This window comes from Malaclemys terrapin, chromosome 3, assembly GCF_027887155.1.
Source record: "Malaclemys terrapin pileata isolate rMalTer1 chromosome 3, rMalTer1.hap1, whole genome shotgun sequence".
Taxonomy (NCBI): Eukaryota; Metazoa; Chordata; order Testudines; family Emydidae; genus Malaclemys; species Malaclemys terrapin.
The window spans coordinates 113,910,271-113,935,771 of record NC_071507.1 but is presented as its reverse complement, the minus strand read 5'-3'; the positions used below and the strand labels follow the sequence as shown (position 1 = coordinate 113,935,771).

General features: G+C 45.4%; 1 protein-coding gene across 6 annotated transcripts in view; it reads left to right on the top strand.

Moving 5' to 3' along the window:
* The window catches only part of NCOA7 (nuclear receptor coactivator 7), a 130,004-nt gene that overhangs the window by 15,892 nt on the left and 88,611 nt on the right, over nt 1–25,501 (top strand). For 2 of the 6 annotated variants that reach the window (XM_054022166.1, XM_054022165.1), the window contains exon 2: nt 8,722–8,819. The exons of the other annotated variants lie outside the window; for them this stretch is intronic. The gene's annotated coding sequence lies outside the window, so the exon portion shown is untranslated. The remainder of the gene's footprint in view (nt 1–8,721; nt 8,820–25,501) is intronic. 6 annotated transcript variants of the gene reach the window in all.

Sequence of the window (25,501 nt, the reverse complement as noted above, 5' to 3'; positions counted from 1 at the left end):
GTAAACAAACCATCTTGGCCCGCCAGCAGTTTATCCTGATGGCCCGGGAGCCAAAGTTTCCCGACCCCTGAATTATAGGGTCGGCTTATGAACGGGTCATAAAAATGTTCCATTTTTACTTATTTATCTTGGATACCGGCTTATGATCGAGTATATACAGTAAGTTTCCATCCTATTCACTTCCTCCATATCATTCATGATTTTATAGATCTCTGTCATATCCCCACCCCTTAGTCATCTTTTCTAAGCTGAACAGTCCCATTCTTTTTAATCTCTCCTCACATGGAAGCTGTTTGATTTGTCCTAATCATTTTCGTTATCCTCTGCAACTTTTCCAATACTTATATATCTTTTTTGAGATGGGGGCAACGAGAACTGCACACACTGTTCAAGGTGTGGGTATACCATGGATTTATATAGCTGTACTAAGATACTTTCTGTCTTCTTATCTCTCTCTTTCCTAATGGTTCCTAACATTCTGTTAGCTTTTCTGCCAGCCATTGCCCATTGAGTGTATGGTTTCAGAGAACTATCCACAATGTCTCCAACATCTTTCTTGAATGGTAACAACTAATTTATGCTCCCCTCATTTTGTATATAGTTGGGATTATGTTTTTCGATATGTGTTACTTTGCATTTACCAGCATTGAATTTCATCTGTCATTTTGTCACCCAGTTTAGTGAGATCCTTTTGTAACACTTTGCAGTCAGTTTTGAACCTATCTTTAGTAATTTTATATTGTCTGCAAATGTTGCCACCTCACTGTTCTTCCCCTTTCCCAGATCATTTATGAATATGTTGAATAGCACAGGTCCCAGTACAGATCAAAGGCTTTCTGAAAGTTCAAGTGCACTATATTGACTGGATCACCCTTGTTCACATGCTTGTTGACTCACTCAAAGAATGCTAGTAAGATTGGTGAGGCATGATTTCTGTTTACAAAAGCCATGTTGACTTTTCCCGAACATATCATGTTTATTTATGTCTCTGATAACTGTGTTCTTTACTGTAGTTTCAACCTGTTTGCCTGGTACTGAAGTTAAGCTTACTGGCCTATAATTGCCAGGATTGTCTCTGGAGCCTTTTGAAAAAATAGGTATTCTATTAGTTAACCTCCAGTGACCTGGTGTAGGGGCTGATTTAAGCGATAATTTACATACCAAAGTTAATAGTTCTGCAATCTCATATTTTAGTTCCTTCAGAACTCTTCAGTGAATACCATCTGATCCTGGTGACTTCTTATTGTTTAGTTCATCAGTTTATTCCAAAATTTCATCTATTGACACCTCAGTCTGGGACATTTCCTCAGATTTATCACCTAAAAATAATCACTCAGGTGTGGGAATCTCCCCCACATCCTCTGCAGTGAAGACCGATGCAAAGAATTCATTTAGCTTCTCTGCAATGGCCTTATTTTCCTTGAGTGTTCCTTTAGCACCTCGATCGTCCAGTGGCCCCACTGACTGTTTGGTAAGCTTCCTACTTCTATTGTACCTAACACTTTTTTTGTTCTTTCATGATAGAACAATTTCATACTGCTTGCACTGGCTACACTGACCCCTCAACTCCTAAACTAATTGATTCTTTTGCCAGTGTGATTGATAGTAGCACTTTATTTAGTTCCTGTGGAGTTGCATATGTATTGCCCATAAACTGGCCTCAAATGCCTGCTTCCAACTTTAATCTTTTCCTTGCAAATGGAATTCCTTGTTGGCCTCGGGGTGCTTATATCTTTGGCAGACCACTCAGTTGGGTTTAGCTCCTATGGGTATATCTACACTGCAATTAAAAACCCAGGGCTGGCCCATCTCAACTGACTTGGGCATGCAGGGCTCGGGTTAAGGGGCTGTTTAATTGTGGTGTAGATGTTTGGGCTCGGACTGGAGCCTGAGCTCTGAGACTCTTCCCCCCTCTTGAGATCCCAGAGCCTGGGCTCCATCCCGAGCCCAAATGTCTCCACTGCAGTTAAACAGCCTCTTAACCTAAACCCTGCAACCTGAATCAGCTGACTCGAGTCACCCTTCAAATGCTTTTTAAAAAGTTAAAATTTGGACTGTTTTTGAAGACAAGATATTAAAAAATAAACCACGTAGGGATTTACTGGATTTCTCCTCAATGTAAGAACTTTACTCTGTAGCTCACAGAAAATGAGGGGGAATGCCGAAGGGGGAAGCAATAGGGGAGAAAAAGTATGATAGCCCACCGACTCAGATGTAAACATTCTCTTTTTTGTAGGCCTGAAGTCCCTCTTCGTGCCTTTTCTGGCATTAGTACAAGAGCAGCTTTCAAAGGCATTTATTACTAGTTGTCTTCCTCAGCTACAAAGAAATATCATCGCAGAACTGTGGTCCTCCAAACACTTATTCACAGGAGTAATATAATGCAGTTTGCAGCAGTGTACAAGTGGCTGAACGGTAGTAAAGTGGAAAAGACCTGGTTATATAAATTCTTAAAGGAATTAGTATTCAGTGTAACACTATAGTTATTAAAGAAAATGTAATCATACAATATATTCTATAACTAGGCGAATTAAGTTTCCAACTAGAGAGATGTTTCTTCTTTATACACAGAACAGGTCCACTCCCAGAATACTACAGCAATTTCCAGCCCTCTACTATGGAAAGATAGAGGGGAAAACTGCTAGGCTCATAAAGGCTTTAGCGAGAATGGATTCCTGAAGAAAGGCAAGAGAACTAAATGTGTTTAATATGATTATTGGCTATAATACACAGAGGAATTGTGCAAAGAGGAGGGAAATAATTAGAAGTCTTCCTTCTTTTTAAGAGAAGTGTCAGAGTGCACAGTGTGTAAAGGATATGATTCACTGTCTAGTATTTGAGGGTAATGCATCCAGCACTGCTGCATCTGAGCATCTGTTGAGCAGCAAGGGTCATGTGATATAGTATTAAAAACACTCTAATGCAACTTTAACAAGTTCAGAAATACAAAATTAAGGTTTCCATAGCAATGGTAAGTCTCCCACATTATACTTATATAGTCTTTTCAGTTACAGTTCAATGTGTTATTTAATGTGCAGTGTGTGCAATGTGGCAGAGATAATGTTGCTATGGAAACCTTAAATTTTGCTTCTCCTAACTTGTGTGATCAAATATGAAACATTTGTATTGCATTACTGTAGATTTTTTTCATTGGATTCCTTTGCTTTTATTTAAGAAGGAGGAAAAAAAGACGAGAGAATTTTGGAATTGCACAATTGAATACAATAGGTTGTAAAATATACCACTTGGATTGGTTGAAAAAATGGGGTGTATAGTAGGGAATTTAAAACATTTTTAATTGGAATTTTTCATTTATCTTCTATTGTTTTTAAAATATTTAATACTTAAGAATGTGTCAATTTAGTCACAGGGTGGGTTTTTTAATTAATTTTTTAAAAAATCATTAAACTTCTTATTTTGAAAATGGCAAATGATAAATTATTTTTGATAATGTCATGACACATTTTGAAAAACAATTTTTCATGAACATTTTTAATATTGAAAAAAAACTTTGACCAGCTCTAGATAGTATTCAATGGAAGAATGAAAGATCTAGCTGCATTACTACCGAGGGCATGTCTACACTACCCGCCGGATCGGCGGGCAGCAATCGATCCAGCGGGGGTAGATTTATCGCGTCTATACTGAGCGCTCTTCCGTTGACTCCGGTACTCCACCAGAACGAGAAGTGCAGGCAGAGTCAACGGGAGAGCGTTAGTGATCGACTTACCGCAGTGAAGACACCCACGGTAAGTAAATCTACGTAAGTCGACTTCAGCTACGCTATTTACGTAGCTGAAGTTGCGTATCTTACATCGACCCCGTGCAATGGTGTAGACAAGCTCTGAGTTTCACTGTATAGTACTAGGAGGTTGTAAAACTCAGTAATACCACAGGAAGTAACCTCATTGAGGGGCACTTTTTTTTTTTTTTTTTTTTTTTTTTTTTACACTAAGGTTTTGTAATAAATGTTTGATCCTAAATGAGAGAGCTTCCATTTACTTCAGTGGGGTGGGATCAGGCACTTCAAATTTTACCCGATAAGATGCTGAGTATCTTCAACTCCCATTAAAGTCAGTATCTAAGTAGCTTATAATTTTATTTTTAAAACTTTCTTTCAAATTTACATATTGACTGGCCTCAGTCTTGCAAACATACACACATGTTTAACTTTACACACCTGATTTCTCCCACTGAACCCATTTGCACTATTTACATGTATAACAATAACCTCATTCATAAGTATTTGCAGCAATGGGAATTAATTATAAGTGCAAAATATTATTGTTACAGTAATTGGTGGGTGTAAACATTGAACTGTATTACAAATAGTTGTCTATATTTATTCTTTAAAAGTTCTTACCTTGAAGAGCCAAGTATATTTCTCCCCCTCCTTTTCATTTTTTCTCCTCAGAGTAAAGTCTGTTATTGGGTTGGGGTGAAAAATTAAATTTTAAAAAACCCATAAATGCTTACTTTACTGTAAAAAGAACAGGAGTACTTGTGGCACCTTAGAGACTAACAAATTTATTAGAGCATAAGCTTTCGTGGGCTACTGCCCACTTCTTCGGGTGCATATAAAGTGGAATACAGACTAACACGGCTGCTACTCTGAAACCTTACTTTACTGTGCAACTCAGAGCACATAGCTTTCCCTAGTCACTAACACAGAATGGAAAGGGCACATATTGAGACAGGCAGACAGCTGCATGACAGCTATCACTGTGTAACTAAATAGGGAGGTGTGGAACAAATTTATGCTTTCTTCAGGCCCAGACCTTACTCTTCGTGAATTTCACCCTGGTGCCAGGAAGACCCAAACCCCCACCTCTGCACCACCGATGCCCTGTGGTGTGTCTGCTGCACAGTGGATTCTCCCTACTGTCTCTATCATGGAGGCACTTTTTCCAAGTTTTCTCACATAGACTAGCAAAAAAGAAGCAATTGTTGTGTTTAGCCAGCCATGAGATCTGTGATTACATGGATCCACTGGCCCAAAGTAATCTATGCATGTGACACAGGAGGGCTGCTGCTATGACCACAGAGTGGAATAGTGGTCCTGGGAAGGGGAGTCAGCATGGCAGCCCCATGCCCGGGCTCTGGGTTAATGGGTGGATTTTTGCCCACCTATGCTGCCTACTTCACTCTCATAAAACATACAGCCTGTATGTAAATTAGAGACCCAATCTTATGGGATTCCAGGGGCTTCTGTATAGCTTATTTAGGTTAAGCTTTCTATCTACCCAATGTGACTCAGTGCTCAGTCTAGATTCTAGAAGATACCATTAGACATGTTTAGTTTTGCAGTTCTCAAACTCTGGATTTGTGTCTCCAGAGATAACATGCTTGTTAACAGCAAAAATGTTTTTAAATAAATAATATATAGAGGTGAGAAATAACAGACCTCAACCCTATTGTCCCTCTGCAAATTTGTGTACATAGAGTCAATTGTTGGGGGCGGAATAGATCTGGACAAGGAGAAGAAGTCTCGAAATATATGTGAGAAGGGAGGGACAGGCAGTAGAAACAAAAGTGAAACTGTTTGAGCAGCATATTCCAGAAGTGTTGAGGTCTTTCTGAGTGTAGCCTTCATTGATTTGAGATGTACCATACCATTCTCTTACTAGAAGGGAAAACCTATAATGGCAGCAGGCCTAAAAGAGACCCAGTTTGGGAATATTTTAATGAAGTTTCTCTACCTGTGAGTAAGACAGGCATGCGTGCAAAATGCAAACAGTGCAACAAAGAAATGCAAGGCCTGGTTGCCGGAATGAATGACAGACTGAAGAACTTCAGAAAGATCTCAGAAAACTAAGTGTTTGGGCAACAAAATTGCAAATGAATGTTAATGTGGATAAATGTAAAGTAATGCACATTAGAAAAAATAACCCCAACTATACATACAATATGATGGGGCTAATTTAGCTACAACTAATCAGGAAAGAGATCTTGGAGTCATCGTGGATAGTTCTCTGAAGATGTCCACGCAGTGTGCAGAGGCGGTCAAAAAAGCAAACAGGATGTTAGGAATCATTAAAAAAGGGATAGAGAATAAGATGGAGAATATCTTATTGCCCTTATATAAATCAATGGTACGCCCACATTTTGAATACTGCGTATAGATGTGGTCTCCTCATCTCAAAAAAGATATACTGGCATTCAGTGATGAGCTCCCAAAATCCTAATAACCGGTTCCCTACCGGGTCTTCGGCGGCACTTCGGCGGCGGGGGGGTGGAGGGTGGCCTTCACTTGCTCCGGGATTTTGGTGGCGAGTCCTTCACCCAGAGCAAGTGAAGACCCCCCCCCCCCACCGAAGTGCTGCCGAAGACCTGGTAAGGAACCGCGCAGTGAGTACCCACTTCCGGCCCCCAACTGCCCCCCTTGGAACCCGCAACCCATCAACCTGCCCCCGTCCCCACTCCTTATCCCCTGACCACCCCCTCCCGAGACCTCCTCACCTAACTGCCCCCCAGGACCCCACCCCCTACCCAACTCGCCCCACTCCCTGTCCCCTGACTGCCCCAACCCCATCCACCACCACCCCGACAGACCCCCGGAACTCCCACGCCTACCCAACCCCCTCCGTCCCCTGACCACCCCCCCCCAGAACCTCTGCCCCCTCCAACCGCTCCCTGCCCCTTATCCAACCCCTCCTCCTAGCCCTGGCCCCCTTACCATGCTGCTCAAAGCGGTAGGAGCTGCCCAGAGCTCTGGGGCTGGCAGTGCGGCGCGCTGGGGCTCTGCGACCGGGGGGGGGGGGGGGGAGCGGGGGAGGGGCCAGGGGAGCCTCCCCAGCTGGGAGCTTAGGCGGGCCGGACTGGATGGTCCCGTGGGCCGGATGTGGCCGGTGGACCGGAGTTTGCCCACTCGCCGGCCCCTTTACAACCGGTTCTAAATTTAACAACAGGTTCTTGCGAACTGGCTCCAGCTCACCACTGCTGGCATTAGAAAAGGTTCAGAGAAGGGCAACTAAAATGATTAGGGGGTTGGAACGGGTCCCATATGAGGAGAGATTAAAGAGGCTAGGACTTTTCAGCTTGGAAAAGAGGAGACTAAGGGGGGGATATGATAGAGGTATATAAAATCATGAGTGGTGTGGAGAAAGTGAATAAGGAAAAGTTATTTACTTGTTCCCATAATATAAGAACTAGGGGCCACCAAATGAAATTAATGGACAGCAGGTTTAAAACAAATAAAAGAAAGTTCTTCATACAGCGCACAGTTAACCTGTGGCACTCCTTGCCTGAGGAGGTTGTGAAGGCTAGGACTATAACAGCGTTTAAAAGAGAACTGGATAAATTCATGGAGGTTAAGTCCATTAATGGCTATTAACCAGGATGGGTAAAGAATGGTGTCCCTAGCCTCTGTTTGTCAGAGGGTGGAGATGGATGGCAGGAGAGAGATCACTTGATCATTACGTGTTAGGTTCACTCCCTCTGGGGCACCTGGCATTGGCCACTGTCAGCAGACAGGATACTGGGCTGGATGGACCTTTGGTCTGACCCAGTACGGTCATTATTATGTTCTTCCTCAAACACTCACTCCATGTACAGATAATATCAGACAGTATCACCACAGTGGTCTATATAAACAAACACGGAGGGACAAAATCTCGTCCCCCCCAGCCTGGAAGCAATCAGACTTTGGAACTGGTACATCAGAAACCACATTATGAAACATACCTCCTGGGTGTTCACAACTCCCTGGCAGACAGGTTAAGCAGAAGCAGACCACGAATGGAAGATCCATGACAGAATTCTAACCAACATATCTGCACAATGGAATACACTGCTTTGGGATCTCACTGCTTCCCAGCCAAACAGAAAGCTTCCCATCTATTGCTCCAGGGGAACCAGATACCATGATTCCCAGGACAGTGTTCTCTTGATGGGATGACCTCAGATATGCCTATCCTCCCTTCCCCCTGCTATCACAAGTTGTACAGCATGACAAAGCCACCATAATCCTCCTAGCACGCTACTGGTCCAGAGATCTCTGGTTCACGGAACTACTAACGATGTCCTCATGCCTACCAATCAGGATCCACCCATTTCAAGATCTCCTAAGCCAAATAGGGGGGAAATCAAGCAACCCAATCCAGGCTGACTCCACCTCATGGCCTGGCATTTGGATGGGTGTCAGAAATAGAATGTTCATTCTCTATCCCTATTCAGAAAATCCTTAACCAAAGTAGAAAAGATTCTACCAGAGCCTGCTACCAGGCTACATGGTGGCACTTTTCAGCCTAGGAACAAGGTCAGCAGGGCCGGCTCCAGGCACCAGCTTGGCAAGCAGGTGCTTGGGGCGGCCACTCCAGAGAGGGGCGGCAGGTCCAGCTATTCGGCAGCAATTCGGCGGACGGTCCCTCACTCCCGCTCGGAGCGAAGGACCTTCTGTCAAATTGCTGCCGCAGATTGCGATCGCGGCTTTTTTTTTTTTTTTGGCAGCTGGCCCTGAAGGTCAGTAACATTCATTTGATACAGTGGGCATTCCGGTTATCCTAGACTATCTCCTTTCATTAAAGACTTCAGCTCTGGCCCTTAGCTCACTGCAGGTACACCTAGCAGCAATTAATGCCTTCTTCCCTCCAGTGGAGGGATGTTCTGTCTTTACACATCTGGCTACTGTGCAGTTTATGAAGGGCTTGATCAGGACCTTCTCATTGGTCATTAAACCTACGCCTCAATGCGACCTTAACCTTTTCCTGTCAACACTCACAGGTCAACCCTTTGAACCTATGGCAACATGTGCTATGATCCACCAGTCCATGAAGGTGGCATTCTTAGTGGCAATCACCTCAGCTTGAAGGATCATTGAGGTAGGAGCCATAAAGGCAAATATTCCTTATACAATATTTCACAAAGAGAAGGGCTCCCTTAGGTTACACCCTAAATTTCTCCTCATGATTTTTTCTGAGTTCCATACCAATCAGTCAATACACTTACCTGTATTTTTCCAAAACCCCATGCTTCTTCCAAAAACAGGAGACTTCACTCCCTCAATGTCAAATGCACTCTGGCGTTCTACCTACAAAGAATCAAACCAAACCCATCCAAGACTCTTTGTTGCCATAGCAGAAAGATAACGTGGAAAAGCATTATCCTCACAGAGGACTTCTAAGTGGGTTTTGGGATGCATCTTAGAATACTACAAAATAGCAAAACTTTCCCCTCCTGGGGATATTACAGATTATTCCATGTATTGTGGAAAATTTACCACACGGTTGATTTTGGATCAGACAGCCTGAGGCTCCTTTATTGATCAATCAAACATGCATGCATAAGGCAGCCGAACACCCACCCGACAGATAAAATACAGGAGTGTTTATAGGACAAAACCACAATTAATAATACATACTTTTTTATCAGCATTATTGCCATATTTGGAATACAATATCAAGGGAATATAGCATAGCAAGCTTTCTTGTTATTCTTAGTTTGCCCTTTGCAGTTTCTTGCTCTGTCACCTGACATCTATTAATCATAATCTGTTACAAAGGTTAATTCTACTTTTATAATTTCTACAGTTAGTTCTGCTTTTATGATTTCTGTCTACCCTTCTCCTTTTTACCTCCCCCCTTTGCTCCAGGTCACACATACAGTTCACCTGACCCTACATACAGTTCACTTGACCAAAGTTTAGGCCTTAGTCCATTTTTCCTCCACACATGTGAGAACAAGACAGCCTCCATTGAACCTTTATTGGACATTCCACTGTAAGACATTTTCAGAGCAGCAACTTGGAGCCACAGTACATCAGCTACACTGCTATTTGTACTTTCACTAGCTCAATGAGAGCTATCGCAAGTACGTGTACACGAGCAGGGGAATCACATTCCTAACTACTAGTGGAGGCATAGCCTCTGAAATATTGTTAGGACTTTCAGGTTTAATTCAAAATGTGTAATGGTAGAAGCATGAGAGGAAGTAAGGAGCAGTAGATAAACCACAGGAATGGGAACTGAGAGGTCTGTGGCTCTGTCACAGATTTGCAATATGATCTGAAGGGGAGTCTCTTAACCTTCCTGGGGCTCAGTTTCTCATCTGTAAAAGGGTGGTAATGCTATTGCACAGAAACGTTGTCGGGTTTAATTAAATAAATAAAGAGTGTAGTGTTTTTTCAACATTTGAGAACCAACTAGAGCCCCAGTCCTACAAACACTTATGCACGTGCATCACTTTACACATGCAAGTAGCCCTGTTGACTTTAAGAAGTATATCATTCATTCTGTTTTTAAAAATGTTATATAGGGTTTTTCTGGAACATTCATCTTCCTATACGATATCTGATAAGAAAACACTAGCGTTTTCTCTTTGTAAAGCATACAGGGTTTGATTCTTTGCTGCGTTGCCTTGTGTTGCCATGTACGCTTGTGCAACATGGAAATGAAATGCTGCCAAAACAGAGTGTTGGTGTTTTACACCAGCTTTGCACTGCTGTACATGCAAACACAAGATGCAAGGGAGTGAAGGTTTCCTTTAAACCTATATGGGAATGAACTTCTACAATGAGACTTACCAAAACCCTTACAATTTAGATAGTCTGTTGAGAGCTACTTTTAACCTTCAATATTATACAACTCACCCCATATTAATGAATTACCATGTTATTTTCCAGTTTTTTTTTTCTAACAGCAACAGCTGAATTGCACACCATGATGTATTGCAGCATGTGGAAAATAACTTGATGGTGTCTGGTTGCCAAGTATTAAGGGCACAGGAGACTAAAGCAAGATGTTTTTATCTTTGACAAATACCATTGTTACTCGCAGCATGGAATTCCTTGCATTTTTATTCACTTACTCATGTTCTGTGAGGAAACATAGTGATTTGATTTGGGGCACAAACCTATTCCCAATTAAGTCAATAAAGGTTTTTCTGCTGAGTCCACTGGAAGCAGGATCATGTCTTTGGATTGGAAACAGTGTTGACACATTTTTTATTCTAGTTTTCAGTAGAAGGTATAGTGATCCCACAAGATGGAGCTACCATAGAAAATCTCTGTCTTCATTTAGCCTTAGAAATACAAGTCTGCATTGGTCTGATACCCAGCTAAGTTTATTTTGAACAAAATCCCCACAGAAATCTTTTCCATGTATTCAATTTCAAGTCTTTTATTTCTCTGTGTGTTTTCGAGTTGTATTAGATCAGTGATTTTCAACCTTTTTTCATTTGTGAACCCATTAAAAATTTTCAAATGGAGGTACGGACCCCTTTGGAAATCTCGGACATAGTCTGCAGACCCCAGTTTGAAAACCACTGTTCTATGATAATGGTGACCTTTCGCAGATCCCTTAGACCAGGGGTCTCAAACTCAGATGACCCTGAGGGCCGCATGAGGACTTGTGCATTGGCCCAAGGGCCGCATCACTGACACCCCCACCACTGCCTCTGTCCCCGTCCCCACTCCACCCCTTCCATTAGGCCCCGCCCCTACCCCACCTCTTCCCACCCCTTCCCTGCCCCATTCCAATCCCTTCCCTGAAGTCCCCACCCCAGCGCTGCCCCCAGGGGGTGCAGAAAGGGTGCAGGGTGCAGCAGGGGCTGAGGGCAGGGAGTTGAGGTGCAGGAGGTGTGCAGGGTGCTCAGGGCAGGGAGTTGGTGTGTGGGGTACAAGAGGGGTGCGGCGGGGGGTGGAGTGCAGGGTGCAGCAGGTGGCTCAGGGCAAGGAGTTGGAGTGTGTGATGAGGCAGGGGGCTCAGGGCAGGGAGTTGGGGTGGGAAGAGGTGGGGCAGGGAACAGCAGGAGGGGTGCGGGATGTGGCAGGGGGCTTAGGCAGGGAGTTGGGGTGTGGGATGCCGCAGGGGGCTCAGGGCAGGGAGTTGGGGGTGCAGGAGGGGTGTGGGATATGGCTGGGGGCTCAGGGCAGGGAGTTGGGGGTGTTGGAAGGGTTCAGGGTGTGAGCTCCAGTCTGGTGCCGCTTACCTAGAGCGGCTCTGGGGTGGCAGCGGCGCTCACGGGGGCCAGGGCAGGCGCCAGTGTCCCTGCAGCCGCTGGGGGAGGGGGAGAGGCTCGGGGTTCCCTGCTTGTGCTGCTCTTGCCGCTCCTCCAGGTACCTCCCACGAAGCTCCCATTGGCCACGGTTCCCTGTTCCCGGCCAATGGGAGCTGCGGGGGGGGGTGCCTGGAAGGAGGCAATGCTGGAGCCCTCTGCCTCCTTCCCCCTCTCCCCCGGCCCAAAGGGGCACGCTGCTGGCTGCTTCAGAGAGCAGTGTGGGGCTCGCAGCGTCAGGAGGCAATCCCATGGGTAGGCAGAGGGGTGGGGGGTGGCGTGGGGAGCTTGGCGGGCCCGTCCCGCGGGCCGTGTGTTTGAGACCCCTGCCTTAGACATAGTCTGTGGACCACAAGTTGAAAACCACTTTATTAGATTTTACAAGTGCAGTATCATTGCAAGAAACACTGTAGGTCTGCTGCTTCAACTCTTACTCACCCAAACACATTGAAATCAATGGAAATATTTGCATAAGTAAGGATTACTCTTGTGAGCAAGGATTGCATGAGCAGACTCAATCTCACCCCAATGAGGAAGCTTTCCAGGTGTAGTCTAGCAAGTTGATTGGACCATGACATTTTGCAAAGACAAAGAGCTTATTCATATTTGTGTTTTGGAAATTTCTTTAAAATTCACATGGTAATCAGTACCTTGATTACATAATTGAGGGTAAAAATTCCCTGGTTTTCTTAAGGTAACCTTCTTATAACTTCTGCATTTATTGTTCATGGCACTTAAATCTAATTTAATAAAATGTAGCTCAGGCTAAATTATATGTCTGTGCTGGAGCTTACTTATAAGCCTCCAATCTTATTTGTAGTTGCAGGATTCTGCCAGAAGAAAGAACTAAATAAGCTGTGGCTTACTCTAATCTTTGCTGGCTATGCATTTCTGTTGCCTTTTTATCCTGAGACCCTGCAGTGTTGTTCTTCTACTTGGTTTTTTATGATTGCAGCAAATGAAATGAACTAGTTGATCATGACAGTAATTCAAAGTAAACCTGATTGGTCCAGTCATTGCTGAATAATGTAATGAAAATTGACATCGCCTTTCACTGTGCAGGTATAGTGTTAAAATCCACCTGCTTGTTGTACTGTTTGAATAAATGGAAAGGCATGTTAAAATGAATATTTCTTTAAAGACTTGATAATATATGTGCTTCAGCCCAGTAACCCACAGCATGTAAACCTTATTCTCATTTCCACGACTTGATAACAAATCAGAATCCTCACACTCCAAACTTACTTGCTTCACAATAAGTCTGTATTGAATAAGCTTCTTCTGTCACAATCATGAAACTGTGTAGGTGGATCCTTGCACCCGCATAGAGCCCCATTGACTTTACTGGGTTCCATGTGTGCACAGAGATCTGCCCTCTTGAAGCCAGTTGCAGGATCAGGTCCCTAATTAGTAAAATGGAGTAAATACTTCCACTTGCATTGCTCTAGCTTGCTGAACTCTTCCTTTTTTCACTCTGATCCATATTTCAAGATCATTCTCAGAGTGCTGTATATAATTTTTCCTTAAGAAACCCCCCCCCCCCACACACACACACACACTACTACTACTTCATTTTTATAATGTTGAGTCCTTTTTGCTACCTATTTTCTGGCTGTTTTATTGGTAATATCCTTGCTGCTATCACTGTGTCCTTATATGTGTCAAATTGACATTGAAACAAATAAAACCCTGCATGTTTTCTTACATTTCAAATATAGTCCTCTCCAAGGAAGCAGATTGAAACAGAACCCTGTGTTTAGATTGTAAGCTCTTTGGAGCAGGGAATCTCTCTTCTATGTTACATGTGTGTGCAATAACTAATACAGTTGAGCCCTGATTCAGGCCTCTTAACAATAATAGGAAGCAATCAAATGTATCTGTCCTCCACTTAATAATATAGTGGTTATTCTGTGCTAGAAATTCAGAAAGCTGTTGAAATGCAGGCTCAGACCTGCTATGTCTTCCATTGTTTGTTGGAGAACCTAAAGAGAGAAGGATGGTCCAGTGGTTAGCATGCTAACCTGGGACTTCGGAGACCTGGGTTCAGTTTCCTGCTTTGCTACAGACTTCCTGTATGATATCAGCAAGTCATTTAGTCTCCATGTTCCTCTGTTCCCCATCTGTAAAATGGAAATAATAGCACTTCCCTACCTCTCAAGAATTTTGTCAGGAAACATACAACAAAGATTGTGAAGCATGTATATATTACAGTAATGGGGGACATGGAAGAGAGAAAAGTGCTAGATCTTGTATGGGTTAGGCCTGGTCCGCTACAAACTTAGGTTGACATAAGCCGCGTTAAGTCAATCTAATAATGTGTTTCTAGACTACTGTCAAAGTTCGACTCAGGACTCATAGTTTGTCAGACCACTCTGTTTTATTAGCACAGCGCTCTGCTAATACATTCAGATAATGTGAGCCCCCATGCAAGATTCAAACAGTCTTATTTATACAGATAAAAGGGTGCGAACTAAACAAAGGGACAGAGAGAGCAAATTGAAGAATTTGCCTAGGGCACAATATGCATATCCTACTTCCTTATTAGCTCTTATTATCTAAGGCTAATGCTTCACCAATCGCCCTTAAGTGGAGCAACTGATTAACAGTTTCCTGACACCTGGATTGCAGCATTTCATACAGCATTCTTTAATTCATTCTATTTCTTTAATATAATTCATTTCACTTTCACACTACCGAATCCCTTCCGCCGACCTAAGTGGCCTGTAAAGTCGACTTCTGTACTCCACCTCTGCGAGAGGCGTAGCGCTTGATTCGACATCCACGAGTCGACATGGGATAGTGTAGACACTGCACTGTGTAATTCGAATGAATTGGCCTCCAGGAGGTATCCCACAGTGCTCCCCTGTGACTGCTCTGGAGATACTTTCAACTTCACTGCAAGTCAGCCAGGTACACAGGAAACAGCTGCTCCCCTGTTAAAGCCCTGGGAACTTTTGAATTTTCATTTCCTGTTTGAGCTGCATGTAGAGTTCACCAGCACAGTTGATCTTGGAGACTCAAGGCCGCAAATGCGATCCAGCATGGAGAACACAGGAGGTGGTGGATCTTATTGTTGTGTGGGGAGAAGAGTCTGTGCTGACAGAGCTCCGATCCAGCAGATGAAACGCTGACATTTATGCCAAGATTGTACGGGGCATGATGCGGGAGAAGGGCTACACCAGGGACATGCAGCAGTGCCGCGTGAAAATAAAGGAGCTTTGGCAAGCATACCAGAAGACAAGGGAGATGAACAGTTGTTCTGGTTCTGCCCCATGAGGAGCTGCATGCGATTCTTAGCGGTGATCCCACCACTACTCCAAAATTCTCCGTGAATACCTCCCAAGAGCCCCGTGTGGCCTTGAGCAACAGTGATGAGGATTTTTTGAGGAGAAGGAGAATGCGCGGCAGGAAAGCAGAGGATCCATTCTCCCTGACAGCCAAGAACTGTTTTTAATGCTGGAGCCCATCCCTACACAGGACCAGTTGGCAACGGAGTGTAATGCCGGGGAAGGCACCTCTGATGAGTACACATTCCCAATCAAACCGTAGGGGTTACAGGCTATCATTTTTTACGTTTAATCTGAACAAAAAAGTAGGTGTAGAGGGTATCGGTGGCCAGTCCAGCTATGCAGAGGGTGCTCTCCGAAAAAGACTGTTTACGTGCACAGGGATGGCCCAGGAATCCTCCATGGAGATCTCTAGGAAGCTTTCATGGAGGTACTCTGCAATCTTTTGCAGAAGGTTTCTGGAAAGGGCTACCTTATTTCGTCCTGGTAGGACACTTTCCCGCGCCACTCCAGTATTAACTCTGCAGCACACAGCATTGCAGCATAAGGACCAGGTCTGTACCCAGATGCTTGCAGAATCTGCTCCTTTGCCGCCTCTGTTACCCTCAGGAGAGTGATATTGTTAGGGTCACCTAGGAAACAGGGTAAGTTTTCAATGCTAGTCCTTAAACTGCAAACAATTTAACAAGTAATCTGCCCCCTGTTTGGTGAAATCTGGGTCACACAACCACGCTTTCCCAAACATGCCATAGTTATGATTGGAAGGGATCACCATGTACTGCAAGCAGCATTATAAAAATAACAAAACAAAACAAAACAGGGGTGGCGGGGTGGCAGCTTCCTGTTTGTTCTCCCCCCCCCCCCCCCCTTGATACTGCTTTTGTAAAAACCAATCTATTTGGGGGAGGCTTTACACTGGTGCCTGTCCTCAAGCACCATCCAGGTTGCTAGGGGAAAGGGGGCTTTTCTCAAGTTCCAACCTGTGATCCCAAGGATGTCTTCACAAAAGCAGCAGCACAAGGCCTCTCACCCATGCCTCATGGCCTTACTCACCATGGCTGGAGCAGCAGACCGACTCTTGCAATAGCCAGTGGTTGTGATTACGTTGTGGCTTGCAGTGAAGTGTATTGAGGGGTGTTTTATTATAAAAAAAAAAATTAAGCTTGCACCAGAAACAATGTATGCACTGTCAATACTCCCTTGTGCTTTGCATTCATTGCAGCTGAAACCTTGTCTGTTGCAGCATCCTCCACACTGGGACAGAGACTTTCCCAGATTAGAAGGCGGAAAAAGAAGACTTGGTAGAACATGTTCAATGAGTTAATGCGCACTTCTGAGAGTGATAAGATGGAGCTCAGAGCATGGAGGATTACACTGTCCAAGGACATGGACAGGGAGGCAGGAGAGCATGTAGGGAATAGGAGCGTGCCACACAGGAAGGGATGCTGCGGATTATGAAGGCGTGTTGACATGTTGAGTGTCTGGCTGAGGTTCAAGGAAGGCAGCTGGATGCTAGAGTCCTTCTGCAGCCTATGCTGAACTTGCTGCCCATAGTCACCCAGTTCTACATCCTCCTCACACAATGTCCTATGAGGCAGAGGAGGGGGGCGAAAGTTTGATATCCCTTGCACTCAACACCAGGGGAGGGTCCTTGTACCCGAAGGCACCCATTTCTACACCTTTGATTGTTATTGCAGTGCACTTATAAGCAAACTTCCTTGTTCCCTCCTCCCCCCCAGTGTTATCAGTCCTTTGCCCCAGGTTATCTTACTTTTCTTTGCTGTCTCTGTGTGTTTGTGTGCAAAATAAAACATAATGGATTGAGGAGAAAAGATTCTTTATTCATTCAACACATGGTGGTTGGTGGGGGTGAAGTTTACAGGGGAGAAAATGCAATGGAGGGGACAGTTTGGTAAGGAACAACACAGATAACGGTCACATTATTCTGGCTTATTGCTGAAACTGGTTTTCAAAGCTTCACAGAGACGCGAGCCTAGGGTTACCATACGTCCGGATTTTCCTGGACATGTCCGGCTTTTTGGGCCTCAAATCCCCGTCCGGGAGGAAATCCCAAAAAGCCGGACATGTCCGGGAAAATAGGGAGGGAGGGGCCGCCGGTGTTCGGCCGGGGGCCGGGGCCGGGCTGGGGCTGGCGCCCCAGGGCCCGAGCCAAGCCGGGCGGGAGACGCCGGGGCCAGAGCCTCTTGGCCTGGGCCGGCCGGTCGGCCACCGGAGGGAGCCACTCGGCCGGGGGGGGGTCGGACTGGGCTGCGCCTCCTCGCACCCCCCAGCCCCAGCCCCAGCTTGCCTGCTGCCTGCCTGCCTGCTTCAGGCTTCCCGCGAATCAAATGTTCGCGGGAAGCAGCGGAGTTGGGAAGGGGCAGAGGCGGGGCTGGGGGGCGGAGTTGGGGCAGGGCCGGGGACCCGTGGAGTGTCCTCATTTTGGACACTTAAAATATGGTAACCTTACACGAGCCCCTTGATGTGCTCTTCTTATTGCCCTGATGTCTGGCTGTTCAAAATTGGCGGCCAGGTGATCTGCCTCAACCCCCCACCCCAGCAGAAACTTTTCTCCCTTTGTTTCACAGAGATAATGGAGCACACAGCAGGGAGCAATATCAATGGGGATATTGCTTTCATTGAGGTCTAACCTAGTAAGCAAACAACACCAGCAATTTTTTAAACATCCAAAGGCACATTCCACCACCATTCTGCACTTAGTCAGCCTATGGTTGAACCAGTCCTTACTGCTGTCTAGACTGCCTGTGTATGGCTTCGTGAGCCGTGGGAGCAAGGGATAGGGGCTGGGTCTCCCAGGATCACAAGTGGCATTTCAACATCATCAATGGTTATTTTGCGGTCTGGAAAGAAAGTTCCCACTTGCATCTTTTTGAACAGACCTGTGTTCCTAAAGATGTGTGCATCATGCATCTTTCCCAACCATCCCAGGTTGATGTTGGTGAAATGGCTCCTGTGATCCACCAGCACTTGCAACACCATTGAGAAGTACCCCTTTTGGTTTATGTACTCTTTGGCAAGGTGGTCTGGTGACAAGCTAGGGATATGCGTTTCGTCTATCGCCCCGCTGCAGTTAGGGAATCCCGTTGCAGCAAAACCATCCACTATGTCCTGCACGTTGCCCAGAGTCACTACCCTTCTTAGCAGTAGTCTGTTGGTGGCCCTGAAAACTTGGATCACAATAGATCCCACAGTAGATTTACCCACTCCGAATCGATGCCCCACTGACTGGTAGCAGTCTGGCATTGCAAGCTTCCACAGAGCTATCTCCTCTCGCTTCTCCACTGTCAGAGCAGCTCTCATTTTAGAATTGCTGTGCTTCAGGGCTGGGGAAAGCTCTTCACACAGTTCCTGGAAAGTGGCCTTATGCATTCAGAAGTTCTGCAGCCACTGCTCGTCATCCCATACTGCATAACGATGCGGCCCCACCAGTCAGTGCTTGTTTCCCAGGCCCAGAAACAGCGCTCAACTGTGTCAAAGTGATGCATGACTGTCACCAGCAACTGCGAATTGCTCTGCTCTATGTCTTCTAGCAGGGCTGCTTGTGTGGCATCACATTGTTCCATGCAGCGGCTCCTATATTGGCTGTGTAAATACTGCAGGATAAGGTGCGAGGTGTTTGTAATGCTCAAAACAACAGCGTACAGCTGAGCAGGTCCATGCTTATCGTGCTATGGCATCCGTGTGGGTAACCCAGGTTTATGAAAAAAAGTGCAAAAAAGGCTTGGTTTGTTTGCCATTGATTTCAGGGAGGGAGATAGGTAAGTGCATCATGGGAGGCTAATGCCATGTTCCCATAACCACCTGTGCCAATGTTTTGGTCCCATAAGGCATTGCAAGCCCAACCCAAAATTCCACTCTGCTACGTGCAGTGTGGGATAGCTACCCACAGTGCAGTGCTCCGTGCGTCGATGCAAGCCCTGCATCACAGGATGCACTCTGTCGACACAACGAGCATAGTGTGGACACGCAAGATCGACTTGCTTAAGTTGGAGGCTTGATGTCGACTTACATACAGTCAAACTTAACTTTGTAGTGGAGATGTGGCCTTAGATTTTCACAGTTTCTCTGTGGGATGTGTCTGTGTGTGGTGACATTTTTCATGTGTGTGATTCTTAAACTTGTTGCACAAAGTGACAAGCACCAGATAAAGCACCAGATAAACTGAATGTCATATCAAAATACCAGAATCTGTTTCATGCTCATCTGTGAACTAATATTGTTGAATATACCATCAGCAATGTGCACAGCTCAGGAAAATAGTACTTGATGCTTGAGAACTCTGCCGCAGAGCCAGTCAAAAAGTGATTATAGGTTGTTACCCTGGTGTGCACCAAACAGACTTATTTAAAGAAAACAAATGACTTGGAACACAAATAACAAAATGTTCTTAATGTTTAATTAATTTGTTGTTTAAAATCAATCAGTTCATCTTGATAGATTGAGAGGTGAAAAGAAGGAAGAAAATAAGAGTCCCTAAGACTCAGTTAAAAGGGGTTAATGAAAAGGGGTTAGAGGACTATTTAGGTATTAATAAAATAAACCAAAAGCAAGAAGCCTAAACACATAACTAACTCAAATTTGTAGTATAGTTTTAAATATTTCATATTGGTATATATTTTATTTGACTATGTTATTTAACACTGATTTAATTGTTCTCAACATGGAGTTTAGCAATAATTCATCTTGAGAGCGAGTGTATGAGATCATTCAACCAGATCTTCCCTCTTTCGAAAACTGTGTCGAAAAAACAAAACAAAACAAAGCAAAAAAACCCTAGCATCATCAGAGTCCTTAAATAGAAACTTTCTCCCATCTTTTGAAAAGTACATTTTAGTAGGAAATAATACTGAACCTGAAATACCTATAAAGAGAAATTCAACTCTGTCATACTTATGTTTTTGAGCTTGGGCCATGCTGGCAGCAGGGCCGCCCGGGGGTGGGGGAGGGGGGGCAGCAAGTGGGGCAATTTGCCCCAGGCCCTGCAGGGGCCCCTATGAGAATATAGTATTCTATAGTATTGCAACTTTTATGTATGGAAGGGGCCCCCGAAATTGCTTTGCTCCAGGCCTCCTGCATCCTCTGGGCGGTCCTGGCTGGCAGTATTTGAGAATATGAGTATCTTTCTCCCTAATAAAAATATTATCTTTGGACCTCCATAGAAGCTTCATGATCCAATCCTTATCTGTAGTACAGAAAATGTTACTACAAGAGGTGGATTTTTAAATATCTGTCCTAACCTAAATTAATCTAATCTCTTTTCTGACAGTATTGAAGGGACACTATCTGTTACAGTGAAAAATATGGGGTTTCTTTATTTAATAAAAGTTATAAAAATGTATTAAAGAATTTTCAAATGTTTTTAAATTTCAAGTAAAAATGTGTATTATTTAGAACTAAACATTCCCCTGTAGTGTTTGTAATCAAATCATTGCAGCATTAAACTAATGCATGAGAAACAGAAACTGAAGCTTTTCTTTCCCAACTATTATTTTTTGGTAGTAATTATTGTAGAGTGTTATGTTGTCATGACGGGAGATGGTCCATGAGACAATATTGCTATTGTAATGTGATCCGTGCTATGAAAAAGTTTCAGAACCTCTCGCCTCGTTTGTTTTCCTTGTTCAAGTGAAGCGCAAAAACGCCAAACATAAATGGTGAAAACTAAATTAGATTTTTTTTAAAATGTGCATTTTTAGTATCTGTTTCTATAGTAACATTAAGACAGAATTTTTTGTTAAGTACAGATTTTAACCTTACAACATACCTTTAAGATGCATTAGTATTTTCTCTGGAATTACTCAAATTTCTTTCAGAGAAAGTGAGCTAAGATTTAAAACTAAACAAAACAATAGAAGAACTTCTTAACAATGTTTGAGATGAGCTCATTATTTCCCTCTCAGTACAATAAGACAAAAAAGAACAAACACTTTACTTCTCTTTTAAGAATTCCTCAATTTTATGTGAATGCCCTCACTTCACTTCTACTTTATATATTATGTTCCCATTTTCAGGGTAGTCCATTTATCCTGAATAGAATACTGCACTTCTATTGTATTTAATCTTGATTTTGAAGTTGCCTGAAGGGATACATTCTGCTGCTTTTGTTTGTGTTGTATGGAGCTGAAATGGGAAGCAAATTGTAGCCTCTTGACTTACATTCTCATGCATAGATTTGCTACGTGACACACTGCACAGAATGTTTTTGTTTTTACTACCTGATGGGTGGTCAAAGTTCGAGAAGAAGAAGAAGCTCCTTTTGCACTTGAACTTCTTGAAATTTACTGGATAGATGGCACCTGAACTCCAAGTGCAGGCTTGACTCTAAATACAGCACAAGCAAAAAAAGTGACTGTTGTTGCCTTATATTTAAGCATCTAAGTATTTAGGACTTGGTTCTGAAAGCTGTTCAGGGCCTCCCAAAGAGGCTGGATGTAAGCATGCTCCTAATTTTTCAGGAGGCACTCAGCATCTTGCATAATTGGACCCTAAGTATCTGGGACAGAATGACATGTTATGGTGTTTTTCCTATGCTACTGTCACATAGGCCTTGGCTACACTTGCAGATGTGCAGCGCTGTGAGTTAAACCTGACTTTGTGCAGCTGAGTAGGGAAAGCGCTGCAGTCTGTCCACACTGACAGCTGCCCAGCGCACTGGCGTGGCCACATTTGCAGCAATTGCAGCGCTATTGGGAGCAGTGCATTATGGGCAGCTATCCCACAGAGCACCTCTTCCCATTCTGGCGCCGTGGGTTGTGGGAAGGGGGCGTGGGTGCGGGGGATTCTGGGTCCTGTCCCAATGCCCCGTGATGCATCGCTTCGCATCCCAGAAATCCCTTTGTTTCCATCCACCTTTGGCGCCATCTTTCAACGGTTTCTGTGCAGCGCGATCTGCCTGCGGGAAATGGAGTCAGAACTGCTGAGGCGTATGCTGACGAGTCTCGCCAGCACGTCACGTTTGGCTGTTGAACTATTCCTTAAGATCCAAAGTGAGAGTGAGGGTGAGTCGTCCGACGATGCTATCGAACCGCGTAACGCGTATGACACGAAATTGCTTGTGGCATTCACGGACATGCTCAGCACCGTGGAACGCCGCTTTTGGGCTCGGGAAACAAGCACCAAGAGGTGGGATCACATCGTCATGGAAGTCTGGGATGACGAGCAATGGCTGCAGAACTTTCGGATGAGAAAAGCCACTTTCATGGAACTGTTTGAGGAGCTCGCCCCCACCCTGCGGCGCAAGGACACGCGATTGAGAGCTGCCCTGCCAGTGGAGAAGCGGGTGGCTATTGCAATCTGGAAGCTGGCAACTCCAGACAGCTACCGGTCGGTCAGCTTGGAGTGGGAAAGTCGACCGTTGGAATCGTATTGATGTAAGTTTGCAAGGCCATTAATCGCATCCTACTCAGAAGAACCGTGACTCTGGGTAACGTGCAGGAAATAGTGGATGGCTTTGCACAAATGGGGTTCCCTAACTGTGGAGGGGCGATAGATGGGACGCACATTCCTATTCTGGCACCACCCCACCTAGGATCCGAGTATGTTAATCGGAAGGGGTATTTCTCTATGGTTCTCCAGGCGCTTGTGGATCACTGTGGGCGTTTCATTGACATTAACACAGGCTGGCCTGGAAAGGTGCATGACGCACGCATCTTTCGGAACACTTAGCTGTTCAGGAATATGCAGGCCGGGACTTTTTTCCCAGAGCGGAAGATCACGGTAGGGGAAGTTGAAATGCCCATTGTGATCCTTGGAGATCCCGCTTACCCGTTAATGCCGTGGCTCATGAAACCCTACACAGGGAGCCTTGACAGCAGCAAGGAACGATTCAACTACAGGCTGAGCCGGTGCCGAATGACTGTGGAGTGTGCCTTTGGCCGTTTAAAGGCCCGCTGGCGATCTCTGTATGGGAAGCTGGACTTGGCCGAAAACAGCATCCCCGCGGTTATATCTGCATGCTGTGCCCTCCGTAATATTTGTGAAGGGAAGGGTGAAAGCTTCACTCAGGCATGGACATCCGAGGTTTAACACCGGAGGCTGAATTTGCACAGCCAGAGAGCAGGGCTATTACAGGGGCCCAGTGCGGGGCTGCAAGGATTAGGGATGCCTTGAGGGAGCAATTTGAGGCTGAAAACCAGCAGTGATATCTGGTGCCCTGCACGGGAGTGAAGTGCAGTAGTTCCAATCTTTAGGAATCAGTGTTTCCTAAGCAGACAAGCAGACTTGCAGTGCCTGTTTATTTCCTGGACTAAGGAGTCTTTTACTTTATGCAATAATAAAGAATGTTTTCAAACCCAAAGAATCCATTTATTGAAAAGAAAAAGAAATTATTTATTGAAAAGAAACAAGGGGGTGGAGTGGGGAACAGTACAATCACAGATTCGCATATGTCCTGTCTGGTGTGCTGTGCAGTGAGTGCTGCACTTCAGGATAGCTATACTGCATGGTGATGGGGGTTGAGTGCAGAGGGTAAGGGTCGTGGTTTTCAGGGCTGGGTGGTGAAGATACTGGTGTTGGAGGCAGCGGGTGGCGTGAAGAACACGGAAGTTGGGGAAAGTGGGTTGGAGGTGACAGTGGGGCACAATGGAAAGAGTTTGGGGACAAGGGCTGTGGGAGGGGTGGTGTTTGCGGTACTGCTCCTCTTTCTGCATGGCTACCAGCTCCCGGATAGCGTCTGCTTGGCACTCCAGGATGCTTATGAGCCGATCTGTGCTTTGCTGCTGCCAATGCGCTGCGTTTTCCTGGCGGATCCTGCTTTCTCTCTCCCTCCAGTCCTGTGCTTTCTCATTCTCTTTAATAGATTGCCGCATCACTTCTTGCAGCATGTCTTCTTTGCTTTTTCGCGGTCTCTTCCTGAGTCTTTGCAGTCTCTGAGCAGGCGATAAGAGGGAAGGCTGAGGTCTCAAGGTTGATGCAGCTGTATAGGCAAAATGCAACATTTAACAGAGGCAGCATTGTTTGTACCAGACAAAGTAGTGATTCCCCCCACACTTAAGGAGTAGAAAACACACAGGGTCTACACAATAGCATAATTTTCCCGTCCGAAACAGAGCACACATGTCCCACGGGAGCCTCAAAATGGTGAGTAAAGGGGACTGATTGTTTCAGGGCTGCACTGTCCTCTGGGTTTCTGTGCCTTGGGGAGAGCCAACAGCTTCAGGGGGCACCTACACTGAACACTGTCCCAACATTTTCCACAGGAGTTCGTCCTGGACGATATCTCCCTGCTGAGGGTGACCTGGGAAGCAAGGGAGGGTCTTCTACTGCAATGCGGCTTCTGCCCTGGCCCATATGCAGCTTGCCTGTGTGCAGCAATGGTCCCCCCGCCCCTCGCGGCACAGTGGCGCGGACATGTTAGCCTGGCTGGGACAAGGACCACGGTGGCTCTCCCGATAAACCTGCGCAAGCGCATTGCACACGTTCTGGATGAGACATTCGAGGAGATTACCGAGGCCGATTACTGCGATGTGATAAACCACATCAATGCACTATTCCGCATCTAGGCATTCATGCCTAACCCTCCTCTCCCAAAGAGCCCGCACCGAAAAAATTCCTTCCCGAAAAAAAAAACGCTTACCGGGAACCTGCTCTTCTGTTTGTCCTCCACCAAGTACCGGCCACTGTGACTGGCTACCTTCCTCCTGGCTCGAGAAGAGCTCCTGGCTGCATGGCTCCAGGGATTCCGGGGTGTCTCCATCCGGCCCATCACCATCACTCCCATTTTCCTCCTCCTCCTCTTCCTCCTCCCGCCCCCACACCAGCTCTGAAGTGTCCATGGTGATGCTCGGAGTGGAGGTGGGGTTAACCCCAAGTATCGCATACAGCTCTTTGTAGAATCGGCATGTCGTGGGGGGAGCACCCGAGCGGCCATTTGCGTCGCGGGCTTTGCAGTAGGCACTCCGCAGCTCCTTCACTTTAATCCTGCACTGCAGGGCGTCCCGGTCCTGGCCCCTTTCCATCATGTCCTTTGATACCTTCCCGAAGGTATCGTAATTCCTACGGCTGGAGTGCAGCTGGGACTGGACAGCTTCCTCCCCCCAAACACTGATAAGGTCCAGCAACTCGCCATTGCTCCATGCTGGGGCTCGCTTGGCGTGTGGAGGCATGGGTCACCTGGAAAGATTCGCTGATAGCACTTCACGCCACGCCAGGCTGAGCAAACAGGAAGGGGATTTTTAAAATTCCCGGGGAATGTAAAGGGTGGG